The sequence below is a fragment of the Phascolarctos cinereus genome, unplaced genomic scaffold (genome assembly GCF_003287225.1).
Source record: "Phascolarctos cinereus isolate Bilbo 61053 unplaced genomic scaffold, phaCin_HiC Scaffold_4;HRSCAF=312, whole genome shotgun sequence".
Taxonomy (NCBI): domain Eukaryota; kingdom Metazoa; phylum Chordata; class Mammalia; order Diprotodontia; family Phascolarctidae; genus Phascolarctos; species Phascolarctos cinereus.
The window spans coordinates 645,142,735-645,147,971 of NW_027555847.1; the positions used below are offsets into that span (position 1 = coordinate 645,142,735).

The 5,237-nt window shown below is 40.0% G+C and overlaps 1 pseudogene; it reads left to right on the forward strand.

Moving 5' to 3' along the window:
• The first annotated feature begins 3,152 nt into the window (after nt 1–3,152).
• Nucleotides 3,153–3,900, forward strand: LOC110194602 (cyclin-Q-like; annotated as a pseudogene).
• The last annotated feature ends 1,337 nt before the right edge of the window (nt 3,901–5,237 follow it).

Genomic DNA, 5,237 nt, shown 5'->3' on the forward strand with positions numbered 1-5,237 from the left:
TTCCACAGCCATATCCCCCACCAGGACCATGGCCTCATAGGACACCCGCCATGATTGAACCCAAAGGGAGGACCTTGAACAACCTAATCACCTGCCTCTTCCACATGGTCCCCTCCAATCACCATATTCTTGCCTGGACACACTCCTCAATGGTTAGCACATTCCCACTGCCCTATCCTTTCTGATTCTGAACTCCTAGCTATTATACAAACTGAATTTCTCTTTCCTCATTGCCTACTCAGCCCAACCATATCTATCCCATGCCATATCTCCACTGTGGTTTCTAGAATGCCTATTTCGTAATGAATAAACTTCCTTTGATCCTAAACCTTTCTCACTCCTTCTATCTTCTGGCACTCATTGAGACTTGGCTCCCTCTGGATGATGCTGCATCCTTGGCCATCCTGTCCAGCACTGGTTGCACTTCACTCATAATTTCAAGTCTCTGATCATGGATGGGAAGTTGGAATACTCTTTGCTTCCCTTTGTCACTTCCAGACTCTCTCTCTCTCCCTCCCCCCATCTTTAGCAACCTCTCCTTTGGGTTTCATTCAATCCAAATTTATTATCCAGTTAAAATTCTGGTAGCTGATAGATCCCTAGAATGTTCCTCTTCCTTTCTCAATGAGTTCAGTACCTATCTCACAGTCTTCCTCTCTACTCCAATTCCTTCCCTCCAAATAGAGTATTTTAGAGTATTTCAGTATATATACTGATGCTCCCTCAAATATCTTAAGTGCCAGTTCTTCAATCTCATCCATTCCCTTTATCTATGCCTCTGCTCTTTCTTACATACACAGAGAAATAGTCATACCCTGGATATTTCCACAAGCCACAAGTATTCTATTTCCATATTCAGGGATTCTAGAATTCTTCTATCTGATCACAATCATATGTAACTCTAGCTTTCCCTCTGATTTATGACCCCTAACCCTGTTCTTTGTCCTTACCTCCAATCCCTTCATCCCTCAGTTCTTTCCCAAACCTTCACATCTGCACTGGTTACACTTGCTTGTGTCTTCTCTCTTGACCCTGTGGTGAACTAGTTCAACTCCATAGTATCCTCTACACTGCAATCTTTTGCCACCCTTTCCTGATCACAACTAAGCTTATTCCCATCATCTGCTGCTTTAACTGTAATACACATGCCTCAATATGGAGCTATAGAAAATCACAAAACCCTGCTGATTCAATCCAATACCAGTTTATGTTATATAATCATAACTGGGCTGTCACTTCAGCAAGGCAATAATTTTGTACCTCCCTAATTACTTTGCTTTCTCACTTATCACAATGCTTATTCCAAACCTTTTTGTCCCTTATCAAGCTTCCCACTGCATCTACTCCCCCACCTTTTCAGTTGAGGACTTCATCTCATACTTTATTGAAAAAATTGTAAATAACCCAGAGCACCATCTTCTCCCCTCTATCTCAGGTCACATCACTCAAACAGTTCCCCCTCCCCACTATGTCCTCTTTCACTCCTGTTTCTAATAAAGAGGTAGCCCTTCTCCTTGCCAAGGCAAATATCTCTAATTGCACCTTTGATCCCATCTCCTCCCATCTTCTCCATTAGATTGTTCCCACTATCATCCTCATTTTCTATCTTTTTTTAAATTAATTTATTTTGATTTATCAACAGTCACTTCCATAAGTTTTTGAGTTTTAAATTTTTCTACCTGTTCCTCCTCCCTTCCCCAAGATGGTGTGCAAACTGATATAGGCTATATGTATACATTCCTACTAAACATTTTCACATTAGTGATGTTATAAGGAAGAATTAGAATCAATAGGAAGAACCACAAGAAAGAGGAAACAAAACGAAACAGAAGAAAAAAATAGCAAATAGTATACTTCAATCTGCATTCGAACTCCATAGTTTTTTCTTCTTTGTGGATAGTATTTTCGATCATGAGACCTTTAGAGATGTCTTAGATCCTTGCATTGCTGAGAAGGGCTAAGCCTATCAATGTTAGTCATCACACAACATGGCTGTTACTGTGTACAATGTTCTCCTGGTTCTGCTTACTTCACTCAGTATCAGTCCATACAAGTCTTTCCAGGTTTTTCTGAAGTCTGCTTGTTCATCATTTCTTATAACACAATAGTATTCCATTACATTCATATACCACAACTTGCTCAGCCATTCCCCAATTGATGGGCATCCTCTCAGTTTCCAATTCTTTGCCACCACAAAAAGAGCTGCTATAAATATTTTTGTACATGTAGGTCCTTTTCCCATTTGTATGATCTCTTTGGGATACAGCCCTAGAAATGATATTTCTGGGTCAAAGGGTGTGCACAGTTTTCTAGCCCTTTGGGCATAGTTCCAAATTGCTCTCCAGAATGGATGGATCATTTCATAACTCCACCAATAATGCATTAGTGTTCTACATCTTCTCCAGCATTTATCATTTTCCTGTTTTGTCATGTTGGCCAGTCTGATAGGTGTGATGTGGTACCTCAGAGTTGTTTTGATTTGCATTTCTCTAATCAGTAGTGATTTAGAGCATTTTTTATATGCTTATAGATAGCTTCCCCGCCCCCCATAATGCTCTGGGGCTTGATGTAATCAACACAATATTAGCCACAAACAGGAACATCAGACAACCTGACCTCCACTTTTACTTTGCATAGAACATCTTCCATGACAATGACATGTACCTTTTGTGAGCATCCCGCTTATGTTTTATGCTTTATTTGATGTTCATAATTGAAGTGCTGTTTATCAGCAGCATCTCTGATTGCATTCATCAAGGAATCTTGCATTAACATACGTATGAGAGACTCCTCATTGGAAGACAGTCCTTAAGTGGTTGTATTTAATCTGGGAAGTCAAAGGCTTCTTTAATGTCCAAAAAACCCATAAACACAGCAGAATCTTGTTTTCTCTGTACCTTTCAGGGAATTGGGTGACAAAAGATATATGATATGCTGTAGGAAATCTTTTGTGAATGCTGACAGGGTCATAGTTTTAAGGTTCCCTTGATATGTGTGTAGATCATTCCTGCAAAGACCTCATAGTAGTAGTGTGTGTTTCTTCCTCTTTTGGTTCATCTCATTTTGTCCTTCCTTGTGACTTGAACTGGATTTTTGTTTGGCATTGAGGGACCATAGGGGCCAGCTATACATTGGGGCTGAGGGTGTTAGCCATGGAGTCAAGACAGAGCGAGAGCAGTAAAGAGGCTGAAGAAGTGATGAAAGAGGGGCAGCTGGCCTCTGAGGTCAAAGTTCACCACAAAGTGACTCAGTTCATCATGAAGGCTAGTGTCAAGCTAGGGATGCCATCCATTCCAATTGCCACAGCCTGCACCATTTACCATAAATTTTTCTGCAAGACCAAATTAGATGCATATGACCCTTACCTCATCACCATGTCAGCCATCTACTTGGCAGGTAAAGTGGAGCAGCCATACCTCAGGAAAGAGACACCATCAATGTCTCTCACAGGCATTTAAATCCCAAGAGTGAACCTTTGGAGTTAGACTCCTGCTTCTCGGAACTGAGGCACATCATTGTTCAGTATGAATTACTCATGTTGAGAGTTTTGCATTTCCAGGTCTCCTTCCAGCATCCCCACAAATATCTGCTCCTCTACCTTGTTTCTTTAAAGAATTGGATGAACCATCATAGTTGGAGAGGACTTCAGTCTCTCTGGCAGCCTGGGCCATGCTTCAGGACAGCTATTAAAGAGCATTGTGCTTTTAGTGCCCTGCCCAGCATGTAGCTGTAGCCGGGCTCTATCTTGCCTTGCAGTGCTACAGAGTGGAGGTGCCTGCCAATTCCGAGGCAGAAAAGCCGTGGTGGCAGGTTTTTAGTAAAGACCTTACTAAGCCACTCATTCATAATATTATGTCTGACCTGATTCAGATTTACACAATGGACACAGAAATTCCTTAATTGCTCTAGGGCCATCCAAGGAGAAGCAAACATTGGCTTTGTCTGAGGGCTGGATTTGACCCAATAAAATGGGTCCCAACTTCAAAAAGTTGATAAGTCACAGGTACCGGCTTTGCATTAGCAAAGGGGGACTAAACTTGGGCTGCTTTCTGATTGCTCTTTGGTATCTATGTGGTGGCACCCTCAGCAGGTTTGAAGCTAGTTTTTGGATATGAATAGGTCCATGTTGAAAAAGGAATGTACTGTGTTCAATTGCCTTTTGTACCTTGGGAATTTTTTAAGATGAACCTTTTCAATTTGGTGCAGATTATATTTAGGCATCTCTTCATTAAAACAAAAGCCAAAATAGAATACTTGATCATACCCTTTGGGATATCTTTTCAAGCCACATATAAGCTTAACCTTCCAACATATGAATAGTATTTTATTTTATGTAACAAAAGATAAACTTTTTTTGGTAAAGATGTCAAAATAGGCACATAGTTTAAGAGCTTTCAATATTCTGTGGACCACATTGGGGATAGGAGAGTGATATTAGCCATAATTTTTTTCCCTTTTGTGTTATCTTCCTCTCCCTAAAATATATTATAAAAATATGATCATCTTGTCAACAGAAATGTTTTTCCAAGAATCCTATATGTTCAAAATCTTGGAATGCCTTGATCTCTAAAGAATCAAAGTTTTCCTGTAAATCGTGGGGCAAATAAGAGGTAAGTAGTGGAGAAAAGTATGCCTGTTTCCACTGATGCCTATGATCAAGAAATGGTGTAAAAGGGAAAACTATGATGGACCAGTCATGTAGCAAACATGTAATAATGGAAAGATAACATAACTGATGGACTGGGATGCACAAAATATAAAAAGCAGAGAAAGGCATCTAGTATACTAGGTAGCCATGTGGAGAATCTCTACAAGAGACCAGGGAAAAGAATCAGAGGAAGAGACAGTAGAGATGGGTTACTATCAGCACCAATAGAGGGAATGCCCTCATGAGTGATGTCATGGATTGATTGAAGTGTTGGGAGAGTAGCAAAAAACTTTTGCAGTTAAGGAACCAGGGCCTTATTGCCAACAGTTGGCCAAAAGAAACAATTCATCTTAAGATTTTCACTTAAGTCATTTCCAGAACAAATTTGCTGTTTATATATTAAAACTGTTTATTGGTTTTCTAATAAAACTTTTTTCCACATTTAAAAAAAATCCTTTGCTTGATCTTATGATTTCATTCTATCTATACCTTTTCTCTCCTCAGCTCAACTCCTTGACAAAAGCTAACAGCCCTAGCTGCCTCCATTTCCTCTTGTCTAACTTCTAAACCCTTTGAAGTTTGTCTTCTG